This window comes from Gouania willdenowi, chromosome 1 (assembly GCF_900634775.1).
Source record: "Gouania willdenowi chromosome 1, fGouWil2.1, whole genome shotgun sequence".
Classification (NCBI taxonomy): Eukaryota; Metazoa; Chordata; class Actinopteri; order Blenniiformes; family Gobiesocidae; genus Gouania; species Gouania willdenowi.
The window spans coordinates 26,892,097-26,908,721 of NC_041044.1; the positions used below are offsets into that span (position 1 = coordinate 26,892,097).

The 16,625-nt window shown below is 38.9% G+C and overlaps 1 protein-coding gene across 1 annotated transcript in view; it reads left to right on the forward strand.

Moving 5' to 3' along the window:
• Positions 1 to 3,659: 3,659 nt before the first annotated feature.
• atf7ip (activating transcription factor 7 interacting protein) overlaps positions 3,660 to 16,625 on the forward strand; it is a 31,991-nt gene continuing 19,025 nt past the window's right edge. Inside the window, exon 1 of the mRNA XM_028450676.1 lies at positions 3,660 to 4,131. The gene's annotated coding sequence lies outside the window, so the exon portion shown is untranslated. The remainder of the gene's footprint in view (positions 4,132 to 16,625) is intronic.

Below are 16,625 nucleotides of genomic sequence, written 5' to 3' on the forward strand. Positions count from 1 at the left end.
GCCTTCAATGCTAATAAAGGGGTGGGGGAAACCAAATCTAGGCTTACCATTGGCTTTCGAAAATATTATAACCAATCAGGGTACTTGATTTGGTTCTAATCCCTCCTACTTCATTTTCATTAGATATACTAGCAGCTACCAGTGAATCGGTGAACAATCTTTGACTATTAGTGAAATTTTGAGTGTTCTAGTGCGCAAGTAGACCTTACTAGTAAAGGAAATTGTCTGCTAGTAGACAATTTTGTTTTACTAGTTGTACTAGTTAGGCTAGTAATATATTTTAAGTCTACCAGTACCACTAGAAAACCAACATTGAATACCTGTACTCCAAATTTGAGTACTAGTAGAGCATAAACATGGTTGATATCACCAATATCAAATTTATGCTCAAACCGCTTTACATACGACCTGCCACCTAAACCTGCGAGGCAGCGATTCCAAACCCCACCAACGTGTAGCTCCAGGGTAACAGGAGCACATGGTAGGTGGTACATGGAAACTTTCACCAACCAATTTCAAGATTAGAACTTATGTGCGGTTGGCTGGCTTGTTGTCTTGCACTCACAAAGTAATGAAATAAAACCTCCGCTTTTTGGCTATATGCACCTATTCAAGTTGATTGCCATTAACCAAGAAAAAACTTGTGGTTTTTTGTCATTTGCTTGAGTGGGATTTATCCAAGCAGCTAAGTACCGTTTCATCACAATTCTGCCAAATTTAGGCAAAAATGTGTTTTCAATACATTTTAGAGTAATAACTTGTCAACAAAATAATTAAAAGCATATATATATATATATATATATATATATATATATATATAAGAGGTGTCCCAATCCGATATTGATATTGGATATTGGTCCGATATTAGCCAGAAAATGAATATCGTATTTTATCTGACAGCATCTAAAATCATCGGTACAAGCACTCCGATAAAATTTTCCGCTCCAGCATTTCTATCCATAGGTGACTGTGGTTCACACTCCAACAAAGTTTGTATATTATGTTGAAGGTTAAAATTTATGTAACCAATTGGTTAATAATAAATGGGTCAGTTTTTCTCATACCTACTGTTGCTGACTATTGTTCTCTGTTTGAGTGACATCACTTGATCGGGACATCCCTAATATCTCTCTCTCTCTCTCTCTCTCTATATATATATATATATATATATAATGTGCTTGTTGTTATTGAGGTTGCTTTGCTGTAACTAATTTGAAGTGAAGTGGATAAATATTTATTATTGTAATAAAAGGAAGACATTTTTGTATGTTGACTAAAAAAGCTAGACACACGTCAGCGCTATCAGAGTGGACAGAAGGCGAGCACTGGTCCGTGGAATACTTTTTCGGTATATGAAAGCTGATGATTGGGGGAATCACTGCTGTAAAGGATGGAGATCAGGTTTCCAGAAAAACCCACCAGACAAGTTTATGGCAACCGTCAGAGACGCCGGCCTGTTCTATGAGTACACTATGCGAGCTGTAATGTTTGTATAGTAGCCATCAAATGCCTCACAGCATGTACACCAGGGTCTAGACTCCTAGAGGAGAGCTAGCAGTCTTAGCTCAGAGGGCTATGTTTCTCCTGAGCCTGTGTTTTACGGATTTGATGGTGCATTCGGCCACTGTGTCACCAATAATTCCCTCCTTGTGACCGGTAACTTTGTTGTTGTTCAATAAGAAGTAAAGATTACGTTAAGATTTTTGCTATGTATAATTCTCACCAAGTGACAGGCTTGTATCCCTTGTTTGCCGTTGCCTCTCCTATCTTGGGTGGGCTGCTCAGAAAACCCTCTCCAAACCCTTACCACAAGATTTGGTTAGTTTCAAGGTTAACCCACATGAAGATGTGGTCCAGGGAATAAAAAAAATAATTTTGACAGCTGCTGTTTTTGTATCCATGTCTCTGAGCCTCTGGAGGCTTGTATTTTGTTTCTGTTCAGAAAAAAATGATCTTGGATAGATCAGCTATAAAGATAGAAGTGATCAAAGCTGTATCCAGCACAATCACTCGTTATGATATTGTAATGTTATTTAATTATACGGACAAAATAAGTAATGTATTTATTCGTTTTATTAATACACAGCATATTGAACTACCATATCTTCCTTTATGTGAAAAAAAAAAACCATGTTGCGTGCTGTCTGGTCAGGTTATGCCTACTTTCTACCAGAGCACAGACACTGAACTTGTACAGACCTCTTGATGATCTCACTTGTTTTGTAGACCATTAAGGATCAGGTACATTTCTCCACACTTTTTCAGATGAATCTACCAAAAAGGTTTCTTTGTGAGTGACACGTGCACTGCCGACATTCCCTTGCAAACCCCCTGGTATGCGGAAAACACGTGAGGGAGAGAAGCAGAGCAGAGCCCTTCCCCCGACATGTGAGAGTATTTTCTTTAGCTTGATATGAGCTTTAAACAGATCAACCAAATGTCTAAGTATACCACCACTTTAGTAAGTGTCTCATTACAAGTACCATTAAGGATGACACAAACATCAGTCATTAAATAGGAGGAGGAGCCTGTCTCGCCCCCTACTGGTCCCACAGCTAATTGCAGGTGGTTTGTGATCAAGTAGTCCACAAAATGGCTGACCTAAATCACACTGATTCAGTGAGAGCCACAAAATGAAAAGGAAATAAAATAACTGCTATTGCTGGTTGCCATGTATGATAATTAAGCTCCGTTGAACACAGCTGCTAGGCAACATTTAGTTAAATGTAAATTTTTCCTTGATCTGTGTTTGTCGTAATCATGTCATTTTGAAGAATGTGGAGAATATGAATTCTATATATATATATATATATATATATATAATCACTTTATTGGGTATTGTTCTGTCAGTCTGATCCAGAATCATTCAGGTTGTAGACAGAACAAGAAGAGAGGCTGGATTAACATGATTCGTATTACGAACTTTAACAAACGGCAGCCACATTTATTGCGAACGATCTTCAAGTTTATTCCGTTTGAATAATAACTGAAGAAGCCACTGTGCAAACACAGAAAAATTGTATGTATACACAAAGGGAAGGAAAGAAGGCAGATGCAGGAGTGTTTGTGTGCTTGGCTAGGCTTGGATACAACAAAGGTTGAATGAATGGAACCCCATATTTTCCAGGAGGACATTGCTTGTTCCTTGTGATTCCAGCTTCACGAGGAAGGGCACGGCATAGGATCCAATGTCCTCTATGCTGGACGAGGACTTTTGAAACTGGTGACCTTGGGGCTGTGAGACAATTCCCCATATATTTTTTACTCTGTGTCATGTCATATTAAAACAGCTAAATTATTCTTCATACAGTGAAAGCAGAGGATGGATGGGCAATGAGAGTTACACCAAGGAAGAAAAAATTAAATCAGTGGGATCATTGCATTTTGACTAGTTGAAACTAGCATATTTAAAAAGCTTCTTTTTTTTTTTGCCTAAACAATTATAGACTATGTGTCATGTAAGGAGGGAAAGCTAAAGAACCTAAAAAATGTCATCTGTTTGGGGTAGATGCAGTGATTTTTCCCTCTCTCACCCATAAAATACAACTACAAGGACAAACAGACAGACAGACACAGCTACAGACTGTAGCAGACCGGTAGTTTAAACAACATGTTCAGGTCGTTTCTCAACAGGCCCCTCCCCCTCCAACTGGCCCCTCCTCCTCCACGCTGGTGTCCTGCTCCTTTCTGTCGGTACACCAACCGCCATTCCGTTGCCTCGCTGAGGAGCTGCAGCCACCGTGACTGTGGGTCCTCTGTCCAGGGAGAAAAGCAGCTCCTGTCGCGGCAGCAATACACACACACTCCGTGGACGCGGCTTCATCCCGTGGCTGCTCATACTCACCCCCAGCACCTCTGTAACCGGCTGGACGGGATAGAAGACGGCTACTCGACGCGTCCGCTCTGTATTTTTTAACCGACCGACCGAGCCAACCGACCAATTCTCCCCTCCCTCCACCATTTGTATGACTGACGGTGACGTCGGTTCGAAGGAGGAGCCAATTCCGGAGAGCGGGGACAGACGCTGTCGACTACAGAGACTGAATAAACCACTCACCGGTGGCTCTGCAGTGCGCACCGGTTTCCCTTTGGAGTGGAGGAACACCGCTAGACTCAAATACAGGACTACTGGTGAGTGATCGTACTGCAACTTGGTGTTAGCTAACCAGATTTGAGTTGATTAATAAACCGTTGAATGTTGACAACAAAGATTTTAAACATCAGAATTCTCTTACTTTGCAATTACCTACATTGTGCAGTTAGTGATTGCTGCAGTTGAGACATTTGAATGTTAGCTAGCATGGAGCCTATACTAGCTAAACAGACATGCTTTTTTTTTTTTTTTTTTTTGTACGTATCGCATGTTATTTCAAATATGATTTTCCCACTTGAATTATTGTTAACTACGGGTTAAATGGTTTGCTAATATTTGTCATTTTACAGTTTTTCTTTTTTTTTTTTTTTTTTGTTTAAGAAAAAAAAAGCCAAAACTTTTTTAAGTTCAACAAAACTCATTCTAGATTGACTTCTGGTAGTCCAACATTTGTCGTCTGTAAAACTTGTACAAGAGTTCTACTTTTGTGGATGGCAACCAATTTCGTAAACTTTATTTGTCATAAATGGATTGCAACGGATAAAAGTGTACGTGAAACGAATTAACGAGAATGTGCCAAAAACACTATTAGATATTTTTGTCATGATTATAACTGATTTGAAATTTATCGCAATTTTTAGCGATGTTGCAATTTGGTTTTTTTTACATTAAAATGCAATTATATCTTGGGCCTGATGTTGGCTAGCATAAAATCTAGCAGAGGCCGAAAGCACTGTCGCGGATAAAGTCCATAATGTAAACGAGACAGATTTATATGCGGGTGTTGAACTTCGCTCCACAGACATGTTTTAGGACTAGCAATATGCATTGACTAAAGGTTTTTATTGTTGGCGACTACTTGGTTGAGGTAAGTAATCCATTTTGAAAATGGTTGTGAAATTTCGCAAGTTTGTGATACCTTGTATTTGATTAGCATCAAGATTTATCTAAAGAGATATATCAAAAATGTATTGGTTAATACTTGTGTATTGTGTTTATTTATTATGTACAATGAAGAAAAACAAAAACACATCGACCCAGTTTTCTTTTAGCTTGAAAAAACGAAATGTTAATGCTCATTTCACGTAGTTTCGTGTGATCAAATGTTTTTTTTCACAGTGATTCACAGATACCTTACATTTGCACATAGTCCTTTGATGTATTTTCAACTTAATTTGTTTTTATGAAACCCAACCCTACTAAGTCAGTGTAGCGGCCATGTTGTGTTAGTGCTAGAGCAAAGCAGCAGGAACAGACGGCACGCTGCACAGAGAGGATTGGGGGAGGGGCAAAAAAAAGGAAAGACATTTTTTGACAGTTCTCTCAAGCTCTCCTCTATAAATCAAGAGACTATTAGAAGAAAACAAGTAGCACTGCTTTGTCACATTGAAATTTAATTTTTAAATCTGGATTTCATTTAGGGTTCAGTGAGCATTGTCAGTCAAACCAAGGGATTTCAAAACAATTGTCCAACACTTACTGTAAACACAAAGTTTAGATCAAAGTGCAATGAGTAAAAAAATATTTTCAGGTAAAAGGAAGCAGCTCCACACAATAATTACATTGTGCTGCTGAACCTCCCCCCTCTCGGTCTAAAGTGGTACAGCCCAGTAATTTTCCACATGCAGCTCTGTCCTTGGATGTGGGTGTGGCCTAACGGCCATGGTAATGCAAGTGTATGCAGTTTTTTGGTTTTCTGTTTAATGCAATTTTTTTGAAACTGCAACAAGTACTTCAAGCGCATCCTTTAGAAATTATGCCCAATTATCTACAAAAATATACATTTGATAGAAATGTTAGAATGTCAATATTTAAACATTACCAGAAATTCAGAATGTGATTCAGAGCAATTTAATCATTTGTAGATTGGATATGAGGGTTTGTAGGGTTTATTTCACCACCCCCACTTATCCCTTTAGCACGACTGATGCGATGCTCATCTTGCCATTTATTATATAGCATGGAGTTTTTTTAACTGCAGAGGAGGAAACGGGGAAGGCTTAGCAGCCTGTTGCAGCTTTTGGTTCATGACGACCAAGAACCAGGGCCTTAACCTTCATACAAGGCGATTCTGAATAGATTTCGCAAGTATTACAGCTAGTTTTTTTAAATTAGACATCTGTCACACATTTAGGTATTGCAGGGTTTTTTGTTCCATGTTATTGAGATTCAAAATCCTGCAAGCTTTTCATGTCTCCCAGCAGTTGTACTATACCTGAATGTAGTAAATACATATTCCACCAGCTCTTTACAAGGCCAGATTATGAGGAACTCATTTCATTCAGTTGAATTAGGATGATACTAACAACTCGCAAGTCAGTGGCCCTGAAGGGAGAGGAATGAGAAACCCTCGGCCAGGGGTAGGCAACTCCAGTCCTCGAGGGCCTGATTCTTGAGACTTTTAGATGTCGCCCTGCTCCAACACACCTGAATTGAATGAATGGCTCGTTATATGCTTCTGCAGAGCTTGATGACAACACATTGGTTTCAACCGAGTGTGTTGGAGCAGGGAGACATCTAAAAGTCTCAAGAATCCAGCCCTCGAGGACTGGAGTTGCCTACCACTGGCCAAGGGTTTCTCATTCCTCTCCCTTCAGGGCCATCCTTAGTGTGTCACTGCTATGACATGTTCAGTGGAGTTAGGAATAATTTCAAATCTTTACCATGTAGCTATAATCGTTAAATAAGGGCAACTTGAATTGTAATTGTTAAAATTAATTGAGCTGCTTTTGCACTTTTTTATGGTTATAGAAATCTTCTCTCTCTTTGTGCGCCTCTGATAAAAGAACAAAAATATTTCCAAATGTAACTTTTTTTTTTTTAAATTAGTGAAAATAGGCATTTATTTAGAAATGTATACATTTATTTATAGTGTTCAATTTCTGCATTTTTTAATCATGCCTTTAATATTTTCAAACCGGTTCTAAAACAGTTGGTTTTTACTGCTATTGTGTGGAAAGTGTTATAAATGAGTCGCGTTTCCACACCTTTGTATTTATAAGTGTATTGGATAAATAGCAGGGTTTTTTTCTGGCTCAAATTTAAGCAGAGATGGTACCAGCCTAATCGTTTACAACTGAAATCTCAGAAATCATTCCCTGTTACATGACATAAAATTGCATGTGTATATTTACAAAGTTAAATGTTCGTCTACTTTTGAAAAATTAGCCAGGTAACATCGCAGATGAGTCTTAGTAAATGATAAAGAAATGTCTGTTATTGTTAACGTTTCAATTTCCTACATACATACAGTGCATACGTAAAGTACTTTGTGCTTTACTTTTTCCACATTTTATGTTACAGCCTTATTCCAAATCGTATTAAGTTAATCTCTTCCCTGAAAATTCTGTCGGAGGCTCAGTGCAGATGTCCGTCGGTCCTCTGTAAAATGCCATCATCTTATCTCAGTGTTGGAAGCACTGAGCGACATTTAGTTGAGCGATAGTTGAGCTCAGGTGCATTGTGTTTCCACTGAGCATCTTTGAGAGGTTTCTACAGCTCAATTGGAGTCCACCTGTGGCTAAACCGAGCTATCCGAGGAGAAGGGCCATAGTCAGGGAGGTGACCAAGAACACGATGGTCACTGTCAGAGCTCCAGCATTCCTCTGTGGAGAGAGGAGAACCTTCCAAAAAGACAACCATCTCTGCAGCAATCCACCAAGCAGGCATGTATGGTAGGGTGGCCATTACAAGCCACTCCTTAGTAAAAGGCACATGGCAGCGCGTCTGGAGTTTGCCAAAAGGCACGTAAAGGACTCTCAGACCACGAGTATCTAAATTATCTGGTTTAATGAGACAGCAATTGAAACTATTTGGTGTGTATGTCAGGGGTCATGTTTGGAGGAAACCAGGCACCGCTCATCACCAGGCCAGTACCGTCCCTACAGTGAAGCATGGTGGTGGCGGCATCATTTTATGGGGATGTTTTTCAGCTGCAGGAACTGGCAGACTAGTCGGCATAGAGGGAAAGATGAATGCACCGAAGTACAAAAACATCCCGGATGAAAACCTGCCCCAGAAATTTCTTGACCTCAGACTGGGGCGATGGTTCATTTTTCAGCAGGGCGTTGACCAAAAGCACGCAGCCAAGGTCTCAAAGGCTGTGAATACCAATGTAAATGTGTTTTCTTAAGTTTCTGCTTTTCGCAAATTTGCAAAAATCTAAAAAAAAAAAGTTTTCACAATGTCATTATGGAGTATTTTGTGTAGAATTTTGAGGATAGAGAATAATTGTATATGATTTGGAATAAAGCTGTAACATAACAAAATGTAGTGAAAGTGAAGTGCTTTTAATACTTTTGAGATACACAGTATATTTTGTATATTTTATTTGGGTCATATCGAATGTCAATTGACCTTATTGTGTGCTGCTGCCCAGTGATTGGAAACCTGCTGGTTTCATTCTGAGCTCAGCTGTGTTAACTGCTCTAATCTGGAGCTGTCGGAAAAATTTGCTCTGTACCTTCTACAGCAATGATAATGCAGGGTACAATAAGTGTAATGCTCACCGCTAAGTTAAACTATATCATAGTTTAACCTAGGGTCATTAATTTTCCATTTCAAAAGTTTGTTTTATTCATCTTTCCTTATTTAGATTAATGATTGTTAAATTTCCACCAATCGTACCAATCATAATAAACATAGTCAAATACTACTAAAGGCGGGCGGACACTGCGATTTTTTTTAATTGTACTTAGCTCCAGCTCAAACCGTGCGACTCAATTGCAGAGTTTGAATGTGCGCAGCTCGCGATTCATGTTCTCACGCTATACGAACAGACACTCTGACACGATCTGACTGCTCAAACTGTACGTCCATACACGACACGTTGGAGTCTTGTTTCCAGAAATGCAAACTTACAAAGAAGAAGACCTCTGAAGCGTTTTCTTTAAAAAAAGAAAAGGCAGCGATGCAGTGGAGTAGGAACTGGCTGAACAGACGTGGGCAGTACAGTCCGTCAATTTTACAGCAATCCTAGTGTTCGCGCATGCGCAGTGGGAGAGTTTGAGGTAAGCCGGTCCGTGACACTGCTTCAACAGTGTGATACCCGCACAAAGAGAGACCAGGATTTCAAACATGTTTGATTTCCTTACGACCATATGACTGCTGTTGTACAAAGCTGCTTTAACACCAGTGTAGTTTCCGATTCTGGCGAAATGGGCGGAGAACAGATGATAATTCTATCACATTAATTTGAATCAGCATGTGTTCACATTGCAATTTTTGATCCGCTTCAAATGGGCAAAACCCTGCCAGTTACAGAGCGCCTTGTTTTTGATGCACTGAGATTGTACAGCATTGATATAGTTTTTGTCAGTGACTGCCTCACTCGCCTCTCAGCGTGTCACAACTTGTTGTACTTGAAGACAGCACTCAGCACTTTTTTCTCTCTTGCGCTGCAGTTATCAGTCACAGGTTTAAATTTGATTGGAAATGCTCAGAGAACAGCCAAAAGAAACACTTTCCCCAGGGTTTACACTGGATACATCTCCGCTGCGCCACGGCTCCGATCCGGTTTTGCTCCATTGTCCGCCGTCCGGCGAACCCCACCAGTTGCATTTTGAGTGTGTCACGGTGCAGTCTGGTTGATGTCACAAGACCGATAAGTTCTCGCGATATTTACATAATCGCAGGAGAATGCAGTTAAAAGAAGTGTTATAAACTTTTTTTTAAATTTGAATTACAATGACATACAATATTAAAGTGCAGCAATATTCACAAACAAGTACAGATACAGACGAGCATTTCTGTGGTTAATAGAGCCAGCTAAATAGACTAATTGATAAATAGAGATAGAGAAAAGAGAGAGGAACAAAGAGGAAACATAAATTAATAAGATAAATAAATATTGATAAAGGGGTGAGAGGGAAACACATTAACACTTTTCTGACATATATGTATATATTACATTATTTAGTTTCACAGCTTTTTGGTTTGTTACATGTTTTAAGGTATTAAAATATAAGAGAGAAGAGAAGAGATAATATGATGAAATATAATCTGAAGTGTTTTATTTTGAAAAGTAATCGGAAGTTTTAATGTTTACTATGTGCTTAACTTCCTGTTTCACTGTTGTTGCGTCGTGCTCCGGCAACCTCCAGAAATAGAAGTCCTGCGTATTTCTGCCGAAGGGCTCCGGACTGTCGCAGCTGGGACTGATCAGATACGCAGCGCACCGGACCCGGTGGAAATTAACACATAGACTAAAGTGTGAACCTATCAGCTCGGGTGGCGTGGCGGAGACGTAACTCAGCTGACCCGCAGCCAGTGGAAATTGGGGTTTAGAATGCACTTGTCTGATCCACCCTCGACTTGGTTTGCGTGTTCAAACCAGCCAAAATGAAGCGGCTGTTTCGGGCACATAAATCTTAGAATGTTGTAGGATTTGCTGGTGGCACAGCCTGGGATTCTGGTCTGAAAGTAGCCTATTCTACTTCCTCATTGACTGCCTCCCCGGTCCGATATCAGCCAGAGAACGAATATTGGATCTCATCGGACTGCATCTAAAACCTCAGATATAATATATATTGGGTTTTTTTATTAATCTTCTATTTTATTTTTTTATTTTATTTATTCAATAATAGAATATTCTTATTTTAAAAAGTGAATTATATGTGATCCATTGGTTTATAATAAATTGGTCTGTTTTTTTTTTTTTTTAAATAATCAAGCATTCCACACTACAAAATAAGTAATAAAAGTATGTATGGTTCGTGCTGATATAGTCAATAGTTCAATACTCAAGGTTGTAATATCGGTGTTGTATCGGGACATCCCTAAAATAAATTAATTGCTGAAAGATGGTCAAATTAAAACACAAAGTTAATTTAATTTCTAGATGAAGAGTAGCTTCTCTGCTTTATCACAGTGAAGCCTGTTCCTCTTTTCATTGATAACGTGAACTGCAGCACTGAAAACTTTGTGTCAGCACTTAGCACTGCGTGTCTCACCGTCTCGAAGCGACTTCTCCAAGTGACGTGGGTCATTTGTTGTGCACGCTGCTTTGTTCCCACATTCATGCAACGATTAATGCAGATCCAGTACAGTCACGGTGAGTTGCGGAGGATCCCAATCGATCTTGGTGAAACGTGTGCTGACTGACTCTAAAAACTAACTAATAGTTCAACTTCTGACAGACCTTTTGGAGGCGTGTGTCCATGCAGAGGACTATGTGTGGCTGCTGCGTCAATATAATGCAGAAACATAAATCACACTTGAGACTTGTGTACTTGTGTACTTTTCATTGTTTTCACTCCATGGTCCATCTCAACCTCTGCTTAGAAGATGCTTTAGTGCTCAGATGTATTGAAATATGGCTGCTCCGTGGATATGTTGGTCCGTATTCAGACAAGCATGTGCTGGCCACAGTTTTTGTGAAACATTTAATTATGGCCAGTCGGCAAATCACTATGAAGTGCCACTTGATCAACGATTACCAGTTCAGCTAATACACCAACAGCTATACTTGTCTTTGTACTAGACTTTACATGATCAGGTTTTGTGGGCCGATCACCGATCAGTGAGTTTAGAAAAACAATCACTGATCCATTCATGTGAGTAGGGATGGCTACCGAATTTGGTATTTTTTTTAAGTACCAACTGAATACCTTCGGTACAACCTGATACTGATTTGTAAAATCAAACAGTACCATGTTTGGGTACCGAAACACATTCTTGTGACTGTGAGAGAGTGCAAGACTATTTTCATGCACGACATAACATTGGATGCACAAGAGCGTAATGACGTCAGTTGCTGCAGGTTCAGTAAACATGGCTGAGAGTAAGCAATTGAAAGTAAAGCTCTTGGACCTCATTTATAAAACATTTAGTAGAATCTACACTAAAAGTGAACGTATGTCAAAAATGTGAAAATGCACTATGCAAAAATGTCACACACCTGCACGCACTTTTCCCTTTATAAATTACAGCCCAGTTATAAGTTGGCGCAGGTGAATTCACTTCTTATGCCGCCCTTTCCACGCCCACATTCTACCATAAACGGTCAAAGCAAAGGAGTTCATTAATGGTTTTTGCATGAAAACAAGCTGCTGACCAATGGGATTCTATGGTCATCCGTGCCAGAAGTGACAAGGAAAAGGAATTTCAAAATGAGAAAAATATGCGTGTGAGTGATGAACCCTGGAAAAAATTGGATTTGTTTGGTGGTCACAGTAAAGGTGTAAATAAATGAAAACGAAGTTATTTACAGCAGTCATCACTGCAGTGTAAAATATGACGGAGGTGAAAAGAATTTCTGCTACAGACAAACCTGAGCCCACACTGCATCGCAACTCCAGTTAAACTCGTAATTTTAGGAATTTGTAGGGGCGCAACAGAGTGCGCTTACCTGCTGCACGCTTCACCAACCTGTGGACACTCCATCAAATGGCTTTCCATACACTGCAGTCTGTTGTGGATGTGCAGTCTTGTTGTGCTTCAGGATACGTGGATCATCATGTGTTGATGCCACCGTGCACCAAGTTTGTCCGATTGTATTCACATTTCAACGGTTCATGTTCCGGTACATGCATTAATTTTCACTCAGAAGTTTAATGTGAACATTTAAATCCAGGAGCTAATTGCTCAAATTCGGCCACCAAAATATTTTACCGGTTTACAGCCGAAACACTTACCACTGAAGCAAACCAGCCATAACAATATGCTGTGATGGCGTAGCAAAAGCCGCACCTAGCACGCCCTTATCTGGATACGGGCCAACCTGTCTGCGGAGCGCCGTCTTTCAATACATCTGAGCATTAAAGTGACTTCTAAGCAAAGGTTGAGACGGAGCACAGAGTGAAAAAGTCTGACTTATTATTTCTGTCATGTTGACGCTGTAGCTAAACATAGCCCTTTGTGTTGACCGGGACCCCTACATCGTGCACTGTACACTTACGCGCACCTCCAAAAAATCTTAATAATTACTTTTTATATATGTTTTATTGATTTATTCTTAGAAGTGTTAATATTAATGTATTAAATTGCAATGCCTTAATTTTAATGAGGTTAGTACACAGTCATAAATGCAATGCTACTAATAACTGGCAAAATAATTTATTATTTATGACTACACAAATGTAAATTCTCCTACTTGTCCTTTTAAAAGCGATATTGTTGCAATCATCATTAATACCTAAACAAAACATACAAGTTTATCAACCATTAAAATGTAAGCATTTAATCAAGAAAAAATGTGATGGGTTGCCTCAAGGAATTGTAGTTTTCAAATACCTTGAGGAATTGTCAGTGCAATCTCTATAGCTTGATAGCTAGACAGGTGTCTGCTGCAATGGTCGTCTATGTTCCGGCTCTGCTAGAAAACCAGCTGCAAGTGTGGGGGAGGGGCACTGGAGCTTTGTGTCAAACGACCTACACTCTGACTGTACTGGTAGCTACTGCTAACTACTGCTATTGGATTGTAATTGCACCTCTTTGAAATTGATTATTTACCTTCACAGTAATATGAGGACATTATTTACAGTTAGCTAGTCAACATCGCATCAAATATTTGTAAATGTCCTCAAGATAATAAATGAGCAGAGGACATGCCACAACTTGGTTTTAGAGTATTAAACTGATTGGCTTTGGTAAGACAAAATATAATTAAGCTGTAGGTCTTTGTAGCAGGAATTGTTCATGCAGGAGGAACAGCAGCCATTTTGTGCTGTAGCATGAGCTGCAACCAGTCCTTTGTAGGGTAGGGAAGGGGGGAGGGGAAATGTGGGACGGGCTTGTTTTGTGTCAAACGTTTTAGGTTTCTGTTATTAGTTTCTTGAAGTAAATAAGTGGTTTTCTTGGCCACTTTTGTTATTTGAATCCACTTACTTTAATCCACTTTTAACAACAACTTTAAAAATGTTATGGTCAGACAGAAACAAGGACATCTTTATCGATCCATTAAACTACATAATGACTCCAAAGTTCAGTGGGAACATTGAAAACCATTGTTAAAATCTGAATGAAGGAATAAGATTTTTATGAAGATTTTTCTTCTTCTAGTATGTACTTTTACTTGAACCATTTAAGCTCACATTTTTAATTGTATTTAGTAACTTATTTATCTATATAGCCCCTTTCCTTGCTGTTGCTAAACATATTTCTGCTGCAGTGGTCTACGCTTGGCTGTAAAGCACTAGACAGAAACCAGCTGCAAGTGTGGGGGAGGAGTACTGAAGCTTTATTACAGACAGGAGACTTGCGTTGTAACTGTTTGGTGCTAGCTACTGCTTTACCTGCCGATTGGACTGTAGGACTATAGCTCTTTGTAGGAGGTTGTTATCTTGACATTATTGGTACAGCGTATGTGGAAAGAAACATCCACAGTAGAGGACAAATGTTTTAAAAATCCAAGTAATGATTAATCAGCAATGAAAATGCTTCAAGCTGGTATAGAGTTTTATACATTCTGTATATAGTTTTTGAAACTGTATACCTACAGTAGAAAATTTATTTAGGTTTTGGTAGAAAGGGAATGAAAAGCAGCCATTTTGTGGTGTGGCATTAAATATAACCAGTCCCTTAGAGGGAGGAGAGTGGGGGAAGGGAAATGTGGGATGGGCTAGGCTGTTGACAATTGAGTGAGAAATGGTTTAGTTGCATTTTCCCATACTTAAAAATGTCTTTTCCTAGGTATGCTAAGTTTGTTTTTGTTTTTAATCTACGCATTTAAATGTGTTTAAAGTAACTTGTACTTGATGAAAATGTTTTTCTTTTCATATCTTTCTGTTAAAAATATGACTTGAAAATTAGTAAGTCCAAACGGCTGATGTAAGTCATGTACAGTAATACAGTGTCAGGTTTTTATGATTTTACGTCATCCTAGCTCTGGCTGAATGTTTTTGCTGTAGTGGTTCAGTCCAAGCTCAGCTATAAAACCCCAGCCAGCATTCGGCTACATGTGTGGGGGAGGGGTGGTAAACGTGTGTTAAGCAGGAGACTTGCATTGAGACTGGGTAATGCTAGCTATCGCTAGACTATTCAAAAGAAATGTACCTGTATCCCCTATAAAAGGAGTCTTTAGCCTCATACTTTTACAATAAAATTTCCAACTATTGTTTACCTCTTAGAATTATTCAATCAAAGCCATAGATTTAAAGTTATGTTTAAGTAAATTAAAGCACTTTTTTACCTTTTGTTTTTTGCAATGTACTCTTTTCTAATGTCTTTAATTTGTGCGGGAAAGTCAGCAAATAAGTTGCACCTGTCTATAAGTTATATGCTTGAATGCTAATGTTTCTACCACCTAAAAAAGATCTTCAGAGCAAAATGTTTGTTTGTTTGGTTGGTCCATGCTTTTATCTCCAGCAGACTGGACTATTGTAATTGTCTTCTGACAGGAATCCCCAAAGAGTATCAAACAGCTACAGCTGGTTCAGAACGCTGCAGCTCAGGTCTTAACCAGAACAAAGAGGTCCGAGCACATTTGTCCAGTTTTAAAATTTTTATACTGGCTCTCAGTCAGTCATAGAATAGACTTTAAAGTTCTGCTGCTGGTGCATAAATCTGTGAATGGGTTTGGTCCAGAATACATCAGTAAGATGTGAGTCAGGTATGAACCCAGCAGGTTTCTCAGATCTATGGACACAGGTCAGATAGTGGAGCCCAGAGTTCACAGCAAACAATGTGATGCTGCTTTTAGTTGTTATGCTACAAAGGAGTGGAAAAAAACTGCCAACATAGCTGAAGTCAGCATCCAATGTGAACATTTTTAAATCAAATTTAAAGGCACTCTTTTTCTCTGCTGCCTATGACTGAGAGGGAGATTTTTATTCATTTTATTGTTGTTTGTAAACCCTGTTTGATCTAATGTTTTTATGGATTGTTAAACAGTTTGATGTTTTCTGTTGCTATTTTTAATCATGTAAAACACATGGAATTGCCTTGTGTATGAAAAGCATTCTACAAATAAATTGGCCTTGCCTAAAATTTTCATTTATAAAACAACTGGCATGAAGAATTCAATTTGGCTACTTTTGAATTTATCTGTGTGGTAGCCTTTGAGTCTTAGTTTGGAGGCATAGGAGAGACCTTTAACTTTCTTCTCGGTCCGAGGTAGGTGGCGCTCTGAGGCAACACTCTTTTCATGGCAGAAGCACGAAAACAGAAAACAATATAATAAACTCACTGTTTAAAAGTCTCACTAGCCACTACTAGAATTCTGAAAGCCATCTTCACAACAGATCTTGATATCACTGGCACTCACCTATACAGCTGGTAGACCATACACCTGCCGTTTAATGATATTTTTCGGAATTGATTTTATAAGAACATGTTCTTTAAAAGACATTAAGAAGAATATATTTGTCAACATGTAAAGAGAGCAGAAATTGCAAGTTGATTTCAAATTTAAGTCAGAGGTGAATAAGGGGTTAGGGCAATCAACCTAAAAAACTAAAATACAAACAAATTTAAACCAAGCTGACTAAATGGTTACTGTTTATAGTGCATAAAATTATATCCCAAACCCGGATGTACATTGCACAAAAGAGTTTTAATGTGACTGAACTGAATACTAGGTGGCCATGTTGAATTC